The 22,585-nt window shown below is 40.8% G+C and overlaps 1 non-coding gene across 1 annotated transcript; it reads right to left on the bottom strand.

Annotated features, from left to right (window-relative positions):
* Nucleotides 1-731: 731 nt before the first annotated feature.
* Nucleotides 732-804, bottom strand: TRNAR-CCU (transfer RNA arginine (anticodon CCU)). Its single transcript has one exon. It is a non-coding gene; the product is annotated as a tRNA-Arg (tRNA).
* Nucleotides 805-22,585: the final 21,781 nt, after the last annotated feature.

Raw genomic sequence — 22,585 nt, 5'->3', positions numbered from 1 at the left:
AAATATACTCACTCTAAACTGTGTTCCTATGTATTTCCACAGTATCAGTTCAGTTCAGTTCAGTCACTCGACTGTGTCCGACTCTTTGCGACCCCATGAATCGCAGCACGCCAGGCCTCCCTGTCCATCACCAACTCCCGGAGTTCACTGAGACTCACGTCCGTCGAGTCAGTGACGCCATCCAGCCGTCTCATCCTCTGTCGTCCCCTTCTCCTCCTGCCCCCAATCCCTCCCAGCATCAGAGTCTTTTCCAACGAGTCAACTCTTCGCATGAGGTGGCCAAAGTACTGGAGTTTCAGCTTTAGCATCATTCCTTCCAAAGAATACCCAGAGCTGATCTCCTTTAGAATGGACTGGTTGGATCTCCTTGCAGTCCAAGGGACTCTCACAGTATACAACTGAGCAAATAATCATTCACAGCAAAATGGAATCAAAGACACTGGTAAAAAACAGATCTAAAGTTAGTAGAAATCTGTTAATAACACCTTACTCAAAATTTTTTTAAACTAACTTTTTTTATGTGACTTTTTAATTAGAATATTCTTTCTACTGTAGTAGTCTGAAACAAAACCTACAATCTCTTTGAAATATGCCTGTTCCCAACTCCAATCTAATCTAGTGATCCTGTTTCACCTGAGGGGTGAGATCTGACTGCACTGGGTCTTAGTTGTGGCATGCAAGATCTTAAATTACTTGCCTGTGAACTCTCAGTTGCAGCATGTGGAATCTTGTTCCCTGACCAGTGATTGAACCTGGGCCCCCTGCATTAGGAGTGCAGAGTCTTAGCCACTGGACCACCAGGGAAGCCCCCTTCTTCAGATTTAAAAATCTGATTTGTCTGGATAATTGCCAACCTTCCCTTCCGTTGAAGTCAGAGCCATATACTGCCATCATGTATAAAACCAACCTCTTCCTGAATTTTGGACTCAAACAAAATCATATTTTGATGTTTAAAATTTATCTGACAGATGAAAACACGTTCTAAAACTAGCCTGTACAAAAAACTGCTCAAATCTCCTTTTGATAATGTCACTATCTTTTGCTATCTAAAACACATTTCCCCATCTTTATGACTATGTTAGATATTCTGTGAAGCAGTTGATTGCTTTATGTGTGGTGGCACGTTTTCTCCTTGCTGTCCTGCAGCATTCTAGTTGGGACACTTTGCCATTGCCCCTGGATTTCTGGGATTTCTCAGACAATTGCTTTCTGGTTACCGGTGTTTTGAGGAAGTGGGGAAAAGAAAGAGAAACTCATTCAGGGGATGGCGAGTGAGGCTTCTGATGGCATTGAGACTATTTTAATCGATCTTAAACCATCTTGACATGTGCTAATGTTTGAAATGTAGGTGTCTTTTAGGTGTGTGGCCTGGCCTGTTCTCCCCTGCTGTTTACTTTAGCAGCTTGTCTGTCTGAAAGTTGTGATACCACAAAGCCTCCTCAGGGTCTCAGGGCAAGACGCAGCACGCAGACTATGAGAAACAGCCCCCAGGGCCGGCCCTCTAAGCCACTGAAGGTAGAACCACCAGGGTGCTGGCAGGTAAGCCTTCAAGGGAACAATGAGAGTGGCTCAGGTGAAGGGAGCCTGGCTTCACCTGGATGTCCTGGAACAATTAGACAACTTCCACCCTAAAATGCTCTCCTTAGGAAAGATAAAGGGACCTCTGTTGTTAAGTGACTACTGTCATGTTCTGAAACGCCGTGTGATGCAAAATTTTCATTTCCTGGACCTGCCATTCCACCTAAATCAGATTTTGCTCAGTATACTTGTTAGCGTCAATCCTGGTGATTGGTGGCTTTTAAGTAAGGAAACTTTCTGATTTTTAAAAACACATTAGCCATGGAATTTATTCTCAGATAAGGCAGAGTGAAGTGGCAGTGTAAACAGAATGACCTAAAGGAAATCAGCTTTTAAAACACACACACACACACACACACACACACACACACACACACACAGAGGAAACTAGTGAATCTGAAATAATTTCTTTACTCTGTTGGTCATACTTTGGCAAATATGTTTTTGCCTGAATTATGTCTAAAATTACTTCTAACAAAATTTAAATTGTTTATTCCCCTTTGACAGTATATTTTTTATTATATAGATAATATACAACTATTGTATTATTGTCAAAGGTTAAACGAATACTTTCATTCCCACCCCTCTGAGCTCTTTCATTTCACACGCAATCATGCACTCTGTCTTCCCCTCCCTAAAAGGTAAGTGGCGACTGACTGTCAGAAGTTTTCCCCATATTTTTTGAATTTCCTTTCAGATTTACATAGAAATGTAAATTCTTTGGAGATTTTTAAAAATAAATATAAATAGAAATATCTCTTTTTGAAACTTTTTTTTTTTAATTTTAAAATGTTTCTTGGAGATTGTTCCAAGTTAGTGCATATTCGAGTCTGCATAGTATTTCTTAGTGTGGGGTTATGCCAGCTCACCTACTCATTCCTCTATTGATGGACATTGAGGTTGTCTCTTTTTTTTTCCTATCACAGTTAAACTTCAAAAAGGGGAATGTATTTCTAGCTGAAATTTCTATTCAGTCAAAGATGCCAATTTTGCTATCCTTTTCAAATTAATTAATTAATGCTAAATGGCTTTTAATGCTTAAATAAATTTCTAGCATTTGTTGTTTATCATAGGTTTCCCAAGTGGTGCAGTGGTAAAGAATCTGCCTGCTAATGCAGAGGGTGCAAGAGATGTATGCTTCATTCCTGGGTTGGGAAGATCCCCTGGAATTGGAAATGGCAACCCATTCCAGTGTTCTTGCCTAGAAGATTCCATGGACAGAGGAGCCTGGAGGGCTACAGTCCATGGGGTTGCAGAGATTGGACACGACTGAGCACGTGCACAGAGATTGTATACCTACTTTGTGTATGAGGCTTTAGCAAGACATAAACTTTAGGCAAGTCTTAGTAAGAGATAGAGTAAATCCCATTTGGAACCTAGGCCTTTTCAGACAAAACTTTTAGCTAATCTTGCTTTCTTTGTCACCAAAGTGTTCTCTAAAGTAATTAAAGGACATGGGCCTTTGCCATAAAGCTGACGGAGGCTACTTCATTATAACACAGTAATTTTCAGTTTAGGACTTTGCGCTACAATTGCAGTACAAGTTGGTGATTGACTCTTGGTGACGTGATTTCAAAGGACCGGTGGTTGTTTTTGCCTGGGGATTTCCAGCCTCTAAATATCTAAGTATCCCTGATAAACCCTAGGCAGCCCCATCTTGAAAATGCCTAGTGCTGCATCTCAGGGCTGGGGGACAGGACTCTGACAGCCCTGCCACAATGCCCAGCAGACTTTAGGGTGAGGGTGGCAGGCATGTCTGCTGGCTTCTCTCCAGGTCAGCCCAAAGTGACAGGACACCAACTCTGGGTGATGAAACTTGCTTGCAACTGGTGAGCAGTAGAGCAGGGACTTGAATTCAGGTTCTTTGACACCTGAGCCTGAGGATTTTAGTCACTAGGTTGTCCTGCAACTCTCACTACAACATTGCTGTCAGTACAAAAGGAATTCAGAGGACGGAGTGTTTCCTATGGGCTAGGATTACCTGTAGGGCTTTCAGGTAGGACCTGGGAATTAAATGATTTAGGTTTGGGCTATGAAGAAGAGGAAGGAAAAGGTGTAAATAAAGATAGGAGAAGGGAAAAGCAAAAAACAAAAGACAAACAACAGTCACAACCATAATAATAGCAATAAATTAACATTACAGATCATTTTACTCTGGGCTGGGACCTTGCAAAGTGTTCCATAGGAAACATTTTATTTAATTCTTAATTAAGTCTGATGAGATAGGGACTTCCCTGGTGGTCCAGTGGTTAAGAACTCATCCTGCACTCTGTGGATATGAAGAAACTCAAAATGAGACAGATTTTTCTGAAATTTCTTTTTTTTTTTTTTTGAAATTTCTTTGCGAAAAGAGGAATTGTGCAGCCGGATCCTAAGCTCTAATATAAATACCAGATAAATAAATAAACCTATAAATAAATCTCTTTCTTAAAAAAGAAAATAATTCAATTTGCAGGGGATGGGGTTCCATTCCTGGTCAGGGAACTAAGATCCCATATGTCACGGAGCCTAAGAAGCTACTAAGCCTGGGAGTAGCAACTACTGAGTCCAGAGACTACAACTAGAGAGTCTGTGTGCTTCATGGAAAGGATCCCATGCGATACAACAAAGATCCTGCATACACCAACTCAGACCCTACACAGCCAAATAAATAAATAAATATTTAAAAAATCCTGATGAGATACAATTCCTAGAGGGGTGGGATGGGGTGGGAGGTGGGAGGCAGGTTCAAGAGGGAGGAGACATACATATACATATGGCTGATTCATATTGATGTATGGCAGGAACCAACAGTATATTATAAAGCAATTATCCTCCAATTAAAAACAAATTAATTAAAAAAGCATTTTGTAATGGGGAAATGGAATTTAATGATATTAAGTAAGCTGTCCAAAGCCATGGAGCTGATAAAGAGGTGTAGCTTAGTAAGTGGACTGATGCGGGGACATGCTGGATGGGAGGGGGACTCACGGATGGGATGGGGGGGCAGGAGTATAGGGACAGTCAGGGGAGGGCCTTGAATGACCATGCCTGTAGGCAATGGGCAACCCTTGAACAAATTTTGAGTATTAGAGTCACATGATGAAAATGGATGTATAGAAAAATTCTTTCACTTTTATTCATTCACTCTCCCCACCTCTGATGAAAGATGGAAACCCTGGGTGCAACGATGTGGGTGGTAATTGCAAAGGATGAATTAAAGATAAGAAAGCCTGAACTGTGCGGCCATATGCCTTCCATGCCTGTTTTGGGGGCCCTAAAATAGTCTAATGTATCTTGAATCTGTGCTTAGGAACCCCAGGGCTCTGTTGAAAAGAATCTGAGTCCTGAAAGCAAAAGGACCTGTGTACACATCCTGGCTCTGCCACTCTCCAGCTTTGAGCAAATCTGCCTCTTGAATGACCAGTCTGTGGGATCCTGACTGGGAGAGCAGAAACCTGGTCTCTCTATGACTCACTGACTCATGGGTGCTGTAAGCATCTTTTGAATAACAGGTGAATGGGTTTTTCTAAGGCTTCCTCTCCATCTACACAATGAGGATCATGAAACCTATTTCATAAAGTCCTGCCTCCTGTAAACCAGGGACTTGCAAACACGTAAGGCCTACACTGGAGAAAGAGGTCAGTGTTTTTGCTGCCATAGTATCCTGCTTTCCTGTGAGTTTTGCCACTGGGAAGGGATAATAATTCCTTGTTTGTTGTTTCAAAAGGTAATTTATTTTTCTATTAAAGCAATGTGTATTCATTTATAGAGAATTTGGAAAAATTCGTGGAAGTTAAAAATAGAAAATATTAATAGATTTTATAAGATAGTGGATATTGGTATTTCTGTTTTCACCAGTTTTCTTCTAGTCATTTATTTTTTCTCTCCATGTTTGTTTTATGTAATAAAATTGTGATCATACTAAATATAAAGTTTGCTAATCTGTTTTTTTTCAAATCCCATTTAATTATATGAACTTCCATAGCCCTTCAGTTCAGTTCAGTCACTCAGTTGTGTCCGACTCTTTGCGACCCAATGGACTGCAGCACGCCAGGCCTCCCTGTCCATCACCAACTCCCAGAGTCCACCCAAACCCATGTCTATTGAGTCGGTGATGCCATCCAACCATCTCATCCTCTGTCTTCCCCTTCTCTCCCTGCCCTCAATCTTTCCCAGCATCAGAGTCCTTTCAAATGAGTCAGCTCTTCCATCAGGTGGCCAAAGAATTGGAGTTTCAGCTTCAACATAAGTCCTTCCAATGAACACCCAGGACCGATCTCCTTTAGGATGGACTGGTTGGATCTCCTTGCACTCAAAAGGACTCTCCAAGGGAAGTCCAAGAGTCTTCTCCAATACCACAGTTCAAAAGCATCAATTCTTCTGCGCTCAGCTTTCTTTATAGTTAGTTTGCTGTTTTTCAGAATTCAAAGGACATGGCAATGAACCTCCTCACTAATAGTGCCCTGAGGCTAGTTCCAGGCTGATAATATCAGCCATCCATGCAGTTTTTAAGCCAGAGATTTCTGTCTTCCACCCTGGGGACCCTGAGCAGTAGGTTTAAGTGGAGGGAGGTAGCTTTTAAGAAATTTTAAAAAGGCCCTCTAGGTGATCCTGATGGAGATGACGGCCCTCTAATTTTGAGTTTCCCAAGGCCTGGCCTTGTGTGTGACTGGGGTCCCACGCCTGGGTACCTGGCACATAGTGGGTGATCATTCAACATGTTTTAATCCTGGTTCCTCTGTCTGTAACACTGACTCTTGGGAGAAAAATTATTGGGCTAAAATTTTAATTAAAAAAAATCTTGATGGATATGTTTATAGTGCCTTCTTAAGAAATCAATGCACATTTGTTTTTTCATTAAAACAAATAATTTTCTCAAGAGCAATATAGATCCATAATAGAATAATGATAAAATGCTGATAAATTAAAAAACCCTCCATGCTTCATTCCTTTTTATGGATGAGTAATATTCTGTTGTATATATAAACCAGAACTTTCATTGCTATGTTGCTTCCTCTGGGGAAGGCTCCATCCTCTACCTGCTGAACTCTTCTTCCTTTTTGAAAGCCTAGTTCAAATGTCCTTTCCTCTGCAGAACCTTTTCCTCTTTCCCCTTCAATATTTCCAAACTGGCCAGGATTAGTTATTCTCATCTTTGTGCTCCCACAATGTTTTATTTATACCTCTGTTTTAATACATCTTTGTGGGTTTGTTTTTTGTTATTTTGGCCACACCATATGGCTTGCTGGATTTTAGTTCCCTGACCAGGGACTGAACCCAGGCCCTGGCAGTGAAAGGGCTGAGTCCTAACCATTGGACCACCAAAGCATTCCTCACCATTGTGCTTTTTCAGTGAAATGCCTGTCAAACCATCTGGGCTCCTATAACAAAATACCACAGACTGGGTCACTTGTAACAACAGACATTCATTTCTCACAGTTTTGGAGGCTGGAAGTCTGAGATCAGGGTGCCACCATGGTTGAGTGAGGGCCTTCTCCCTGGTGACTTCTCATTGTATCCTCACATGGTGGAAAGGAGGAAGGCAGCTCTCTGGGGCTTTTTTTTAAGGGCACCAATCCCATTCATAAGGGTTCCACCATCATGACCTAATTACTTCTCAAATACCCTACTTCCTAACACCATCAGCTTGAGGGTTAGAATTCAATATATGAATTTTGGGGGGACACAAGCGTTAAATCTATAGCAATGTATATGAGTCTATCTTCACCGCAAGGTGGAGTTTCCCAGGGGCTGGGGAGGCTTATTATTTACCTTTTCATCCTCAGTATCTGGTATAATACATGCTGTAGGGTAGGGACTCCTGATATTTGACTTCTTCAGGGACCTTCTATTCAGCATTACCAGCTGTAAATACACTTAACATCTTGTTTTGTTCTCCGCGGATGCTAAGCTGCATCTGTGATGATACATAGCAAACTCAGGTTGTCCTTTGTGAATGGGCTCTATTGGCTGGGTGGTTCCCAGGCCTCCTCAGCCCATTGTCAAACTCATGAGAAGGCACTGTGGGTGGGGTGGGATGGGACTATGTAGGCAGATGCGGTACTCAAACTCTCGCTCCACACGGTTACTGAGCTGAGAGGCTTTCTTCTCACCCCATTGGTCTTCCAAACCCAAATGTATTTAATCACCTACAAGTACCACTTATTAACTGCCCCTAAAAACAATAATTAGGTACCACATTTTAATGTGAAGTGATCCATGTTACTATTGTTTCCTCCTCATAGTGACTCTCCCACTGCTGGTATTGTGACAGCTAATAAAAAGGCCAGTAATGTGTGGGTTTCTGGTTTTTGTTTTTTTACCTTGAGGAAACAAAGACTCCCCTGATGTAACGAGATACTAAGAATCTCCAAGGAGCTAAACAGAACAATATGGATTCTTTTTTTATTATTATTATTATTATAAAGCCACTGAGAAGGAATTATTCAGCAATAATAAATGGGAGACTGGTAATTGTTAGAGCTTATATCCCATCACAGGGAGAGAAACAAAGCTGTTCGAGGCAACCTGTAAGGGGTGGGTGACCACAAATGCACACGAATTGTTAGAGTCAACACGGTCTCCCAGTGAAGACAGACATTAAAAAACAACAGAAATGCTAATAAGAATTGGCCAATGCACCTTTTCAACAAAGCTGTCTAGTATTAAAACAACTTTTAAAAAACTTTTCTTTACTATGGCTTTCTTCTTTGAGCTACTTTATTTTTATGTAATTTTTAAAGGTTAATGTCCATTTACAGTGATTATAAAATATGTTGGCTATATTCCCCATGTTGTAGAAGACATCCTTGAGCCTGTTTTACACCCAATAGTTTGTACCTCCTGCTTCCCCAGCACTATATTGCCCACCCCCACTGGTAACCACTAGTCTGTTCTTTCCATCTGTAAGTCTGCTTCTTTTATGTTCAATTTAGTTTGCTGTATTTTTTAGATTTTACATATAAGTGATATAATTTATAGTGTTTATTTTTGTCTGACTTATTTCACTTAGCATAATGCTCTTCAAGTCCATCCATGTAGCTGCAAATGGCAAATTTTCATTCTTTTTTTATGGCTGAGTAGTTTTCCATTATATATTTATATTCATTCTATATATTCTTTACTCATTTATCTGTTGATGGACACTTAGGCTGTTTCCATGTCTTAGCTACTGTAAATAGAGCTTCACTGAACATTGGGATGCATGTATCTTTTTGAATTAGTGTTGTTTTCTTTCAGATATATACTGGGTCACATGATTGTTTTCATTGTGCCAAATTTTTTAAAAGTAGCAAACTGCTTATTAAAAAAGCATTCTGTCAAGTATTGCTCAGTACAATGTGACTTTAGGAACCCCCACTGAAAACCTGTCTACCCTAATTTCTCAGGAACTTATTTCTTGGTTGGAAGGTTTGGAATAGGTCAGCACCAAGATTCTAATTCATTGGCCTGAGAGGTACCCTCCCCTCCTCACAGGGTCCTCCCTGTGCTCTAGGTGGAAAAGCCCTCTTCCTAACTGCCATGGAATACTCAGGGTTACACAATGACCCTGTCACCATCTGATTGGCCTGGTGCCCAGGTGCACCATGGGAGAGAATTTGAATGCTCTTGGCAGTTGAAATTGAGACCTTGACGGTTGTAACTGATGGATTACTGGGGCACTGTTCAGGAATGTCACACTCCTGAGAGAAAAATCACCCAAAGTAAGGAGCTTTGCATGATAGATTGGACTGAACTTCAAGAATTGTCACTGGAAAGATGGTGTTTCCAAGGACAGGCCTTTGAACCCACCTGGTCCCTATCCCCTAAGAGGGTTCTGTGCCTTGTGAATGAGAGGATTATGAAATAAAACTGAAAAACATGACAAATCAAATATCATTTGGGGTTCCAGCTGCCTGAGGGAGTTGGGAACTAGTAAAGGAAATGTTTGCGTAGAGAGAGGTGTTAGGGCTGGAGATTAAGAGGCAGGTGATGAAGTAGAGGCAGGGGTGAGAACTGACCCAGCAGGGTCATTAGAGGTCACAGGTGGGTCAGGGCTCCCCCATGGGGCTCTGAGTTGGTTCTGAGCATCACATTGTCAGACCCTGCTCTGAGAGTTGTGGGGATTTTTCAGAATCAAAAGAAGCTTTTTAATTTTAAAGAGAGAATAACCCACATGAAAGATGGGACATACCAACAATACAGTTGACATTTTGAAACTGTAGCAACAATAAGAGCACTAGGAGTTCAGAGGAAGAAGGGATTTCTGGGAAGGTGATTAGAGGAGCCTTAATAGAAAAGCTTTAAAGAAAGACAACACTTAGGTAAGTTGGAGGAAGAAATAACTGGGAGCAAGAAGCCTTCCTAAGAGCTGAGATGTACATTGAGTCTAAGCATCTTTGAGTAACTTTGGTTTCCCACCTATTATAACTATACATTGTGCTTTCAGTTCAGTTGTTCAGTCGTGTCTGACTCTTTGCAACCCCATGGACTGCAGCATGCCAGGCTTCCCTGTCCATCACCAACTCCCGGAGCTTGCTCAATGTCCATCACGTTGGTGATGCCATCCAACAATCTCGTTCTCTGTCATCCCCTTCTCCTCCCACCTTTAATCTTTCCCAGCATCAAGGTCTTTTCCAGTGAGTGGTTCTTTGCATCAGGTGGCCAAAGTATTGGAGTTTCAGCATCAATCCTTCCAATGAATATTCAGGACTGATTTCCTTTAGGATGGACTGGTTGGATCTCCTTGCAGTCCAAGGGACTCTCAAGAGTCTTCTGCAATACCACAGTTCAAAGGCATCAATTCTTCTCAACTTTCTTTATACTCCAACTCCCACATTCATAGATGACTACTGGAAAAACCATAGTTTTAAGTAGACGGACCTTTGTTGATAAAATAATGTCTCTGCTTTCTAATATGCTGTCTAGTTTGGTCATAGCTTTTCTTCCAAGAAGCAAGCGTCTTTTAATTTCATGGCTACAGTCACCATCTGCAGTGATTTTGGAGCCCCCCCCAAAATAAAGTCTGTCACTGTCTCCATTGTTTCCCCATCTATTTGCCATGAACTGATGGGGCCAGATGCTAGGATCTTAGTTTTCTGAATGTTGAGTTTTAAGACAATTTTTTCACTCTCCCCTTTCACTTTCATCAAGAGGCTCTTTAGTTCTTTGCTTTCTGTCATAAGAGTGGATTTACTTTGGATTTTTCAGTGTCTTCTCCATCTTTCTAAATATTACTACTATGGGTCCTGACTAACTGGAGAGACTCATAATTCACAAGAGTGCACTTTACTATCTGAGATGAATACCTTTACTTGGTTCATGTTTGGTTCTTAGTATAGGTACAGAATCCTGTAAAATGGAATATACAAAATAATTATAAAGTTAAGAGAATTTTCAGATAGGTACTCACCCCCACACTAGCCCCACTGGACAATTAAGATCAATACAAGGTGCACTGGAGAATGGATACTGTAGGCAGGCTAACTCTGTTCTATTCAACCCAGGAGAAGTGTTTACTATGCAATGAAAATAACTTTCCCCCAATGCCATCATTTCCCTTTGGCACCCAGTGAAGTTGGGTAAGAAGGAGGGGGCCAGGTACGTCACTTGACAGACGCTCTGTTCGCATTCAGCTCATCTGGGTGGCCGTGTTGTCCTGTGCTGGAAGTTTATTTTCTCCTGAATTATCCCCAGTGGCTGTCAGTGCCACATGAACTCACTATTCTTTGCCAATCTTTCAGTTCCCTTGAAGGAGCAGATGGACAGAAGCCTGCTCCCTACTGCAAGCTCTGACATAACAGTGCGCCCCTCTTGGCTATGCTTCTAAATCTGGAGTTTTAGCAACTAAACACCAGAGATGCTGCTGGTGGACAGTTTTGAATTTTGGTTTCATGTTTGGTTTAAATGTAATTTTTGAAAAGAAAATAATTCTTTGGTGTTATTATTTACAATACCACTACTACCATTCCAACTCTACCATTCCCTATTAATGATCAGTCCCAAGCTGATACTGTTAGTTTATTAACACCAAGGGCACTGCCAATATTCAAGTTATGTTCACTTATTTCATATTCTTCTTTCCTCTTCCTTTCTTTTTTTAATTTTTACTTTTTTTTTTTTTTTTTAAACAGTCCACAGGAACATCATAACTGCATTCTCCTGGGCATTTTCCTGTGATCACCGAACCAGAGGGGAGTACATCTCTATGACGTCAAGACTTTTAGAGGTAGGTGTGGTCTGTCAGCTGGATTTCCTGGCCCTGGCTCAGTGATAAAGAATCTGTGTCTGCAGGAGACTTGCAGGAGACATGAGTTCAATTCCTGGGTCAGGAAGATCCCCTGGAGTAGGAAATGACAGCCTACTATAGTATTCTTGCCTGGGAAATCCCAGGGACAGTGGAGCCTGGCAGGCTATAGTCCATGGGGTCACAGAAGCATCGAACATGATTTAGTGACTAAACAAAACCAACCATATGAACTGAGGGTGTTAGAAGAATCTTTGCTTTTTTACTCTAGTTGCTCTGTGACCTAACTTTTCACTTCCCCCCCAACTTTACCGCCCTTCAGACTTCTACATCCATTGTCTGATGGTCAAATGTAGAACCTCAGGGGTCAGAGAAGAATTATACCCTTTTCTCCCCAATGTCCTTCTTCTTCAGGGAGACCATCAAAAAAGCCAATGGAGAACTGTGTCCTAGGAATAACGTCAGACTTTATGAAAATCATGGGGATCAAGGACTTTAAGGAGGGTGACTGCTGATTTCTCTGGCACTCTTTTTCCTTCAGGACTTTTAGGAGATGGACTGAGTAGTATGTGTGGTTGTGTCTGCCAGGACATAGAGACTACAGCCACAAGCTACAAGCTCTGTAGAGAACCATTGACTGGGGAATTGGTTGTTAAAATATTAAGTGAAACAGGCAGTTGAACATGCAGTGAGTTCACTTACAAAAGGAGGAATATGTGTAGGTAAAAGATCTGAAATAAAATGAAGTATTCACAGCTGTATGTGAAATTATAGTTATAGTTTTCTTCTTTGTTTTTTAACATTTGCCAACCCACAAAGAGCGTGGTAATTTTTATCAATAGAGGGTTAAAGAAAAAGCCTTTAAGAAGAAATAATGTAGAGGTAGGAATTGTGCTTCTTTCATTTCATCCTTGTGGTTAATGAATCCTACAGTGGACACCTGGTCTTGCACCTGGGTTGTGATTTATCAGTGTGGAGTCTGGAGCCTGCTCTAGTGCTCCTGGGGCAGCAGAAGCCAGGATATCTTGGAGACCTGGAAATGAATCCCTAACTTATGGAGTCCAGGGGCTTGTCATGGTAATCAAGTTAGTTAGCCCTCTTGCTCATTTCAGTAACAGGATCATAAAGTTTCAGACCTCAAGGAGGATCTTGAGGAATCAGATATTTGTTTTTTTTTTCATTTTTGTGGCAGAACCAGGATGAGAGTTTGATAGTAATAATGTCTACGCTTTAGTAATCATGTACCAGGAATGATACTAAGTACTTTACATAGATTACTCTTTAATCACAGCATCAAAGTAAGCATTATCCCTACCTTGATTTATAGACAAAGAAGCTGAGGCATATAGATTACTCCAAATTATCCAATTAGAGTCCATGGCTGGTTTTGAACTCAAGTTTGTCTGGTTCTAAAATGGGCTCTTACTAGGCACAGTTCTGTCTCTTTATTTGTAGGATGAGCTACCGGATTCCCAGTCTTAGATCTTTACCTCTTGTCTCCACATAGAAAACGCAAGGTCTGTTTTAACCTGTGTGGAGCAGATCAACACCCAAAAGGACATTGCCCTTGCTGCGGTAGCCTGTATGGTCACAAAGAAGCTCACTCTGTAGTTTAAAGGCCCATGTTTGCTATTCTTCAAAGCAGTGTGGCCTCAGGCCTTCAGCCTGAGCTCAGACTTGCTTTCCTTTACTCACGCACTTCCCTTTCATTGTGAGAGCTCCCATTCACAGATGGAGGCAGTGACCAGACAGAGTGAGGGTGTGGTGACCAGGAGATAGTCACCAGTGCCCCAGCTGGAAGGAGGGAGCTGGGAGAGAAGTCTTAAGGCTGTAGCACCCTGAGGCCTCTGCTGGTGGTGACTCAGGCCACTCCCTGCTGACCCCTTCTGTTCTCCGACTGTGGGAAGACTGAAGTGACCCGGTCTTTGAGAGAAGAGAGACTTGAGGGGGAAGAAATATCTTCTCTTTTAGAGGAAAGTAAAATAGTCTCAGATCATGAATGGGATCAACCTGAGAGTAAGTTCTCTATTTCACATATGGTAATGTATATGTCGGAGAAGGCAATGGCACCCCACTCCAGTACTCTTGCCTGGAAAATCCCAGGGACGGAGGAGCCTGGTAGGCTGCAGTCCATGGGGTCGCTAAGAGTCGGACACGACTGAGCGACTTCACTTTCACTTTTCACTTTCATGCACTGGAGAAGGAAATGGCAACCCACTCCAAGTTCTTGCCTGGAGAATCCCAGGGATGGTGGAGCCTGATGGGCTGCCGTCTATGGGGTTGCTGCACAGAGTCCGACACAACTGAAGTGACTTAGCAGCAGCAGCAGCAGCAATGTATATGTTTCAGTGTTAGGAGGGATAGGGTGGGGAGAGAGGGAGGAGGGGATTCAGGATGGAGGGGACACATGTATACCTATGGCTGATTCAAACTGATGTATGGCAAAACCCATCACAATATTGTAATTATCCTCCAATTAAAATAAATTAATTAATTAAAAAAGAATCCCAGTAAGTTCTCTGTTTTTCAGCCTGGCCAGAGGGGCCCTGTCAGCCACAGTCTTCAAACTAAGGGTGACGGTATGTGTTGTAGCGGCTGAAGACTTTTCCAGAGATTAAAACACAATAACATATGGGTAAAACCCCAACTGCTCTAAATATAATTAAACCTTTCTTTGATGATTCAGAAGGCGTTTAGGATACTGTAGTGCCTGAGGGTCACCATTATGCTGATCATCATCCTTGATGAGGCAGGCAGCTGAATGAAAAGGCCAGTTTAAAAGTTAAGAGGCCTCACTCCCACTCTGCCTACCTGGGTGGGCTTGGGCAGATGATTTGACTCCTTGAGCTTCACAGTCCCCTCAAGATAGGGATGTAGCATTGCATGGTCATGGTGTCATTGTAGAAAGCTTGTGCACAGAGAATCTTGCTGTCATTGTTATCATTTCTAGTAAGCTACCAGGACATCCACCTGCTTGCCAATAGAGAAGTGATGTTTAGTCAAGGGCCAGTAAAAAACATTTAGTGTTTCTAAACTGTAACAGTGGTACATACTTTGAAATTAAAAATGAAAAAGTTATAATATCACAGAAGAGAACTTAACTTATTAAATATAAAAGTCCCCTTCTACCCTCATTGTCTCAGTCTTCCCTGGGGTTCAGCCTAAAGTAACTTTGTGTGTGTGTGCATTAGGTTTAAATTACACTAGTCATTATTGTTCTATGTCTTTTTTTTTTTTGTCACTTAGCATATTTTGGAGATCTTTTAATTCTTTTTTATAGCTGCATATCCATGGCCTTTCATAATATAGATGAGGTTGTTTTTTTGTTTGTTTGTTTGTTTAACCATTACCCTGTTAATGAACATTAGGTTATTTCTAGTTTTCTAAGGCCAACAATGGGGCAGTGAGTACAAGATGACAAGTTTATGGACCAATTCAGTTGTGGCCACCCAGTAATTTTTTATTGTCTCAGATTGTTTTAACCCATACTTCCTAAAACATATTCTTCTTGATCTATATGTGCCCCAAAAGAGATAGTGTCAAATGTTAATGAAGCAAGTGATCTTTTCTGGTGGTTTGGTGATTTCTAAATAAATTTATACACTTGTGCAGTTATCACCGCAACCAAGATTTACAGCATTTATGTTACCCCCAAAGTTTCCTTTTGTACCTCCCTGTGATACACATCTGCTCCAGCTCTAGAACTGATCTGATTTCTAGCTCTAAAATCTTGCCTTTATCTAGAAATTTCATATAAATAAAATCACAGTATGTCGCCTTTTGTATCTGGAGTCTTTCACATAGCAAACTATTTTTTTGAGGTTCAACCGTGTTGATGGACCTATCAGTTAATACTGAGTAGTGTTCCCTTACCCATAGGTGGACTCATTTTGTTTGTTCATTTGAACTGTTTCCAGCGGGAAGCTATTTTCAGTATTTGCCTGTCACAAAAAAATGATACTATGAATATTTGCATATAAGTTTTTGTAGGGACATACATTTTTATTTCTCTTGGGTAAATACCTATGAGTGGAATCATAGGGTCTTTATGATAGGTATATGTTTAACTTAAAAAAAAAAAAACTGCCAAATTATTCCTCAAAGTGCTTATTTCATTTTACATTTCTACCAGCAATAAATGAGGGTTCCTGTTGCTCCACTTCCTCATTAACACATGGTATTGTCGGTCTTCTTTATTATAGCTCGTCTAATGGTTGTGCAGTGGTAGCACGGTGTCATTTTAACTTGCGTTTGCCTACTAATTAATGATGCTGGGCACAACTAGTGATGGTGGGCACAGTAAAGCCATTCTTGTATGTTCCATGGTAAAATGTTTAATTAAATCTTTTGTCCATTTTTTAAAAAGCCAGGCTATTTGCTTTTTATTACTGCAATCTTTTATAGATTCTGACTATAAACCATATATATATTTATATATGATATGATTTACAAATATTCTCTCCCAACTATGACTTATCTTTTCATGGTTTTTAGTAGTAACTTTTTTTCTAGATGTGACTTTCGAAGAACAAAAATATTTAATGTTGATGAAGTCTGAATTAGTCAACTTTTTCTACTATGGATTATGCTTTGGGTGTCATATCTAAGATATCTTTGCTTAACTCCCACTCACATAGATTTTATCTTCTGTTTTTTTCTAGAAGTTTGGTTAAAAAAAAAAAACAAGGTGATTTTAAAAGTTATTTAAAAGATAAGGTGAAGCTAATGTTCTATAAGCCCTTCCTAGGGTGAAATCAATGGGTCGATGGAGTTAAGTCTATATAGGGATCTTTCCTACATTTTCAGGGTTGTTTTCAAAGGTTGGTTATATTGTGTACCCACAGAAGCAGCTAAGTGTTCCTTATTACTGATCCCTCAAAATCTTTTCCCAAGGAGAAAATGAGATTATGCTCATTTAAAGGAATCTGGAAAGGTTTTACTTTGAGGAGGTCATATTTATTTCCTATACCATAACTAAAATGTCCTTGGTGTGTTATTTCATTTAGCAAGTATAGGCCAATATCTTTCAAAACCAAAGCAGGAAAGAGTCATTTCCTATTACTAATTGTTTTGACATGGGCTTAGTTTCACTTGCTTCTCTTTATTCCTGTGCTGTGCTTAGTTGCTCAGTTGTGTCCGACTCTTTGCGACCCCATACACTGCAGCCCGCCAGGGTCTTCTGTCCATGGGGATTCTCCAGGCAAGAATACTGGGGTGGGTTGCCATGCCTTCCTCCATCTCTTTATTCCTAGTAACTCATTTTATTTCTCTAATAATGAGATGTTCTCTAATGTATTAGACGTTGAAAAGTTATTTGAACTTGTGTGTGTGTGTTTGTGTGTACGTGTGCACAATCAAGGGTTACATTGCTCTTGATTATTGGGGGAACTTACACCTCATTTCTTTCAAATCTTCATTGATCATAGCATATACAGGTCCTCATTCCTTATTTGAAACACTCAAATTCAAAAATGGTTTCAAATGTGTAGTTTTTTAAACTTTAGAGAGACACTACAATGAATATTCTGAATGAATATAATTTTTCCAGAGTCAAGATGACTAGTATTTCCTAATATGGACATATTCATATTTTGAAACATACTGAATATTTACAATATGTGAAATAATAAAGCCCATAAGAAGTGTCAATCCAGATTATCTACCATTTGAGTTCAGTTCTGGGGGCAAATGAGTTGTAAAACCTTTCCATTTAGAGCATTTTTGGATCCCGAACTGAGAGTAAGGGCTAGTGGATTTATACTGCCTTAACTTGGGAGCACACTACAAACCGCTCCTTGTGGGCTGCCGAGATCCTTAGTCTCAGTTGCCGAGTTCCTTGGTCTCAGTTGATCACTGCTGCCTCTGCATTTTCAACTGCTGTGAGTGGCCGTCACATTCCAGTAGACACAGCGAAGCATGGACTTTGGCGAGTCTTAGTGAGGCTTTCAGCTTGAAGGAGTTTTCTAAATGAACATTTTAAAGAGAGATCATTTCCACCATATACAGTGCTACGGTTTAGATTGCTTTCTAGGGAGAAGGTGTTTTGCCATTTAAAATCAATATACACTTAAAAAAAATACTTCCTCATCCTCACTAATTTTAGGCACTAATTCTATCTGCCTCATGGCACAGGCTTTCAGAGGCAGATGCCCAATAAAGATCTGTTATCTAGGGGGCCTGGGTTCCTGGCTTGGGGTGAAATTATATCCTATAAAATGGAATTGAATCAAGCTGTGATATATTTGAATCCCATTGAGAGCTAGATTATGTGGTCAATGGCAGCTCAGAGGCACGTTTTAATCACTGAGCACTGTGGTGCTGACCTGACGGCACTTGTGGAAACCATTGGCCCACGTTCCTGGGGAAAGAGAGAGCCTCCTTGGTACCCAGAACCTCTTTTTTTCATGAAAAGGAAGCAGCTTAGCAATTCGTCTAATGGCACTTTATGAAAAAATTACAGAAGTAGTACACACTCGTCTTAAAATATTTACACAAGTAATTATATAGAAAGGTTTCCTAAGCATATAGAATGAAAATGCAAAAGCCCTTCCATGCTGCATTCCTATCCCATTCCTGCCACCCTCTTTAAGTGGTTGCCACTGATCATAATTACGTGTGTGTTGCTCTAGGCCTTTTCCTTTCTAGCCATGTATGGGCACACACGAATACACTTGCACAGTCACATTTAGAAACAAATGTACTCGTCAAATTGTCTTGTCACTTGCTTTTCTTAATTATCTATCAAGACATCTTTCCATGACACTACTATCCTTTTGATGGCTGCAGAGCATTATCAAGAATATATATAACTGGTCCAATAGTGAAAAGCATGTAGGCAATCTTTTGGGGATGTTGCAAACTGTTTTAGTGAAATTTCTTATTTGTATATTTTTGTACACATGTATATTTTTATAAAGTAGATGTTATGGTTCTTGGTTTATCTCCAAGGTCTCCCTCATTGCTTTAAGCCTGAATTTCAGCATTCTCCCCTGTCCATCTACTGTTTATCTAGAAATTCATTGGAGCATTGCTTTGCCACTGGGCAAAGTTGTCTTTGCTGGACACATGGGTGTCTCTTGGAGGGAGGATGGAGAGTTTCAAAGAGGAGGATTATTTATGTTATAACTTCTGATACTTCTGATTTTGCCTCCTAGCTTAAAGTCATTTAAAAAAATTTCCTCCCAAGTATAGGACAGGTTAGATAAAAGCTTGCCTTCAACTGTGTAAATTGTTATAAACTATTCACGGAGCTCTTGATAATGTCTCCTGAAATATAAAATTTTTTGAAGTAAAAAATTTTTTCTCCCACGCATTCCCTCTAGTCACCTCTCGTCTCAGTTCAGCTCAGTTCAGTCACACAGTCGTGTCCGACTCTTTGCGACCCCTTGGACTACAGCACAGGCTTCCCTGTCCATCACCAACTCCCAGAGTTTACTCAAACTCATGTCCATTTAGTCAGTGATCCCATCCAACCATCTTATACTCTATTATCCCTTTCTCCTCAAGCTTTCAATCTTTCCAAGCTTCAGGGTCTTTTTAAATGAGTCAGCTCTTTGTATCAGAAGGCCAAAGTATAGGAGTTTCAGCTTCAACATCAGTCCTTCCAATGAACACCCAGGACTGATTTCCTTTAGGATGGACTGGTTGGATCTCCTTGCAGTCCAAGGGACTCTCAAGAGTCTTCTCCAACACCACACTTCAAAACCATCAATTCTTTGGTGCTCAGCTTTCTTTATAGTCCAACTCTCACATCCATACATGACTACTGGAAAAACCATACCTTGACTAGTTGGACCTTTGTTGACAAAGTAATGTCTCTGCTTTTCAATATGCTGTTTAGTTTGGTCATAACTCTCCTTCCAAGGAGTAAGCATCTTTTCATTTCATGGCTGCAGTCACCATCTGCAGTGATTTGGGAGCCCCCCAAATAAAGTCTGCCACTGTTTCCCCATCTATTTGCCATGAAGTGATGGGACCAGATGCCATGATCTTAGTTTTCCAAATGCTGAGTTTTAAGCCAACTTTTTCACTCTCCTCTTTCACTTTCATCAAGAAGCTCTTCAGTTCTTCTTCCCTTTCTGTCATAAGGGTGGTGTCAATTGCATATCTGAGGTAATTGATATTTCTCCTGGCAATTTGATTCCAGCTTGTGCTTCATCCAGCCCAGCATTTCTCATGATTTACTCTGCATATAAGTTAAATAAGCAGGGTGACAATATACAGCCTTGACGTACTCCTTTTCCTATTTGGAACCAGTCTGTTGTTCCATGTCCAGCTCTAACTGTTGCTTCCTGACCTGCATACAGGTTTCTCAAGAGGCAGGTCAGGTGGTCTGCTATTCCCATCTCTTTCAGAATTTTCCACAGTTGATTGTGATCCACACAGTCAAAGGCTTTGGCATAGTCAATAAAGCAGAAATAGATGTTTTTCTGTAACTCTCTTGCTTTTTTGATGATCCAACAGATGTTGGCAATTTGATCTTTGGTTCCTCTGCCTCTTCTAAAACCAGCTGGAACATCTGGAAGTTCATGGTTCATGTATTATTGAAGCCTGGCTTGGAGAATTTTGAGCATTACTTTAGAGCGTGTGAGATGAGTGCAATTGTATGATACTTTGAGCATTCTTTGGCATTGCCTTTCTTTGGGATTGGAATGAAAACTGACCTTTTCCAGTCCCGTGGCCACTGCTGAGTTTTCCAAATTTGCTGGCATATAGAGTACTGCACTTTCACAGCATCATCTTTTAGGATTTGAAATAGCTCAACTGGAATTCCATCACCTCCACTAGTTTTTTCATAGTGATGCTTCCTAAGGCCCACTTGACTTTCACATTCCAGAATGTCTGGCTCTAGGTGAATGATTAAACCATTGTGATTATCTGAGTCACGAAGATCTCTTTTTGTACAAATCTTCTGTGTATTCTTGCCACCTTTTCTTAATATCTTCTGCTTCTGTTAGGTCCATACCATTTCTGTCCTTTATTGAGCCCATCTTCACATGAAATGTTCCCTTGGTATCTCTAATTTTCTTGAAGAGATCTCTGCTGCTGCTGGTGCTGCTGCTAAGTCACTTCAGTTGTGTCCAACTCTGTGCGACCCCATAGACAGCAGCCCACCAGGCTCCAGCATCCCTGGGACTCTCCAGGCAAGAATACTGGAGTGGGTTGCTATTTCCTTCTCCAATGCATGAAAGTGAAAAGGGAAAGTGAAGTCACTCAGTCGTGTCCGACTCTTAGCGACCCCATGGACTGCAGCCTACCAGGCTCCTCCGACCATGGGATTTTCCAGGCAAGAGTACTGGAGTAGGGTGCCATTGCCTTCTCCAGAAGCAATCTCTAGTCTTTTCTATTTTATTGTTTTCCTCTATTTTTTTGCACTGATCACTGAGGAAGGCTTTCTTATCTCTCCTTGCTATTCTTTGGAACTCTGCATTCAAACTGATGTATCTTTCCTTTTCTGCTTTGTTTTTCACTTCTCTTCTTTTCACAGCTATTTGTAAGGCCTCTTCAGACAGCCATTTTGCTTTTTTGCATTTCCTTTCTTGGGAATGGTCTTGATCCCTGTCTCCTGTACAATGTCACGAACCTCCATCTGTAGTTCATCAGGCACTCTGTCTATCAGATCTAGTCCCTTAAATCTATTTCTCACTCCCACTGTATAATCGTTAGGGATTTGATTTTGGTCATACCTGAATGGTCTAGTGGTTTTCCCTACTTTCTTCAATTTAAGTCTAAATTTGGCAATAAGGCGTTCATGATCTGAGCCACAGTAAGCTCCTGGTCTTGTTTTTGCTTACTGTATATAGCTTCTTCATCTTTGGCTGCAAAGAATATAATCAACCTGATTTCAATGTTGATCATTTGGTGATATCCATGTGTAGTCTTCTCTTGTGTTATTGGAAGAGGGTGTTTGCTATGACCTGTGCATTCTCTTGGCAGAACTCTGTTAGCCTTTGCCCTGCTTCATTCTGTACTCCAAGGCCAAATTTGCCTGTTACTCCAGTTGTTTCTTGACTTTCTACTTTTGCATTGCAGTCCCCTATAATGAAAAGGACATCTCTTTTGGGTGTTAGTTCTAGAAGATCTTGTAGGTCTTCATAGCGCTGTTCAACTTCAGCTTCTTCAGCATTATTGGTCAGGGCATAGACTGGGATTACTGTGAAATTGAATGGTTTGCCTTGGAAATGAACAGAGATCATTCTGTCATTTTTGAGATTGCATCCAAGATTGCATTTCAGATTCTTTGGTTGACTGTGATAGCTACTCCATTTCTTCTAAGGGATTCTTGCCCACAGTAGTAGATATAATGGTCATCTGGTTAAATTCACCCATTCCAGTCCATTTTAGTTCCCTGATTCCCAAAATGTTGATGTTCACTCTTGCCATCTCTTGTTTTACCACTTCCAATTCATCTTGATTCATGGGCCTAACATTCCAGGTTCCTATGCAATATTGCTCTTTACAGCACTGGACCTTGCTTCCATCATCAGTCTCATCCACAGTTGGGTGTTGTTTTTGCTTTGGCTCCGTCTCTTCATTCTTTCTGGAGTTATTTCTCCACTGATCTCCATTAGCATATTGGGCACCTACTGACCTGGGTGAGGAGCTACTCCATGCCCGAGGTCAGGGTCGGCAGCAGAGATAAGCTACCCCATGCCTTTGACTGTGTGGATTACAATCAACTGTGGAAAATTCTGAAAGAGATGGGAATAGCAGACCACCTGACCTGCCTCTTGAGAAACCTGTATGCAGGTCAGGAAGCAACAGTTAGAACTGGACATGGAACAACAGACTGGTTCCAAA

The sequence above is a fragment of the Bubalus kerabau genome, chromosome 2 (genome assembly GCF_029407905.1).
Source record: "Bubalus kerabau isolate K-KA32 ecotype Philippines breed swamp buffalo chromosome 2, PCC_UOA_SB_1v2, whole genome shotgun sequence".
Lineage (NCBI taxonomy): Eukaryota > Metazoa > Chordata > Mammalia > Artiodactyla > Bovidae > Bubalus > Bubalus kerabau.
The sequence above is the reverse complement of the archived record's forward strand: the minus strand, read 5'-3'. Positions and strand labels throughout refer to the sequence as shown.